At 24.4% G+C, this 1,976-nt stretch overlaps 1 protein-coding gene across 1 annotated transcript in view; it reads left to right on the top strand.

Moving 5' to 3' along the window:
• The window catches only part of LOC108692793 (3-hydroxy-3-methylglutaryl-coenzyme A reductase), a 34,308-nt gene that overhangs the window by 764 nt on the left and 31,568 nt on the right, over nucleotides 1-1,976 (top strand). The window lies entirely within an intron of this gene.

Below are 1,976 nucleotides of genomic sequence, written 5' to 3'. Positions count from 1 at the left end.
ATTTTATATATAATTTTATTTATTAATTTAATAGCTTCATTTATATTAGTGCTGATTTAGTTAATTTGAATTATATCAGTCTCTATTACGGTCCAATTTCATCAATATAAGATTAATAAGAAGATTAATCTCTATTAACTTTAATCTCGATTCAATGTATTCTTTTTTTTATAATTTTATGTAAGAATCTTATATTGATGAAACCAGACCTTAGAATTAAAAAAAGATAAAAAGTAAATTGAACCGAGAAAAAAAATTAATCTTATATATAGTGGAACCAGATTTGTCATATCTAGTATATAGATTAATTTTAATCTCGATTTAACTTCCTTTTAACTTGTTCTGATTCTCAGAATCAAAAACCGAGATTAAAAGTAATCTATACATTGGTAGAAATAGGCATTAAACATCATTTTACGTTCTTTGAAACTTTGTTCACTTTCTTCTAAATACTCACAATGTCCTTTAATTTTGGAGAATTTTTGTTAAGCATTGCGTCCTTGCATATTCTCGCTTTTACAACAATTATATTCCTATCTTAGATATTTGAATAGATATTTGCATTATATTACGTGTTCTGTCTTAAAAATTTATTATTTTAAAAAAGATAAGAGAAAAATATACTGAAATTTTCTCAGATTTGAGAAAAGTTGTATAATATACGTATTTGCTACCAAAATGGAGTAATATCGAAAAATAACATGAGATAAAAAAATAATGTGTCAAAGTATAGACAAACTATGAAGTTTCAATTTTCTTGATTTTTATAAGTTACTTTGTCATATAATTTTGAATGATAATATGAAATAATCTTGTTAGCACAATAAAATTGATTTTTATATTGTTCTAAATTTTTGTGAGATTTAAAATTGAATAAAGTTTACTTAATACTTATTCCTGTTCCAATCAGAGAAAAAATCAGAGAAAAAATTTTAGCATTATATTCGAATTAATTATTACAATTAAAAATCATGTGTCTCGTGATCTTGTGATGATTTAGACCTAGGATCTTATTTTCGGAAAATGTCACATAAAAATATTAGAAAACTATAATATATGTGAAGTATTTGTCAAAAGACAACACTGTATGGTTGCGAAAATTTTCCCAACGAATTTAATGAAGTTAAACCTTACAAGAATCGAGTGTCTTAAGATTGTGACTTTGGAGAGGTACAAATATACGCGATTTTTAAAATTCCAAAGTTCAAACATATCACAATACACACAGATCTAAACACAACTTCTTTTTTGTTAAATGAATTTTTTATTTAACAAATTAAATTAATTACATTTCTTTTTTAATTTAGTCCACAATCGAGAAACAGAAATTATTGCAAGGAGAAATTTTCTTTTTTTACATCGATAATCTACATGATTTGTTTATGAAATTTTTTATCTTTATCTAATTCTGTGACAATCTGCTTTCAAGACAGCGATATTAAAATGAATTTTCAGTGACGTATTAACATCAATACTTTTTCAAAAATCATCATATTATTTAATGTGTAAAGTTCCCAGCTTGATATTTCTTTGAGAAAATTTGAAATCACGCTCTTCACGCAATTTCATTGCGATGAAATCGTTTATATCCAAATATTTATCGAAAGTGTTATTAATTTATGGATATCTGATGGTCCGATAAATATTCTTAGAAAATTAAAATGCATAACACATAAAAAAATTAGAATCAGAGCAAACGATTGTACCTATTGCAAAAAAATAATATATTTTTTATTTTGGCTGCACTTATTGAATTAATTTAAAAAACATTAATGTAATTGACTTAATTTGTTTAATAAAAAAATTATTCGATGCGAAAAAAATATTCTGTACGCGCGCGTGTGCGCATTTGTAATTATATTTGGCCTCAAAAATCGCATTATTTCACTGAGAGAAATGATTTTGTTATAGAATAAGGGAAAGCAAATGTGATTTGTTTAAAAAACCGATCGATTTATTATGATTGTAAATTAATT

Source organism: Atta colombica, unplaced genomic scaffold (genome assembly GCF_001594045.1).
Source record: "Atta colombica isolate Treedump-2 unplaced genomic scaffold, Acol1.0 scaffold82, whole genome shotgun sequence".
Classification (NCBI taxonomy): Eukaryota; Metazoa; Arthropoda; class Insecta; order Hymenoptera; family Formicidae; genus Atta; species Atta colombica.
The sequence above is the reverse complement of the archived record's forward strand: the minus strand, read 5'-3'. Positions and strand labels throughout refer to the sequence as shown.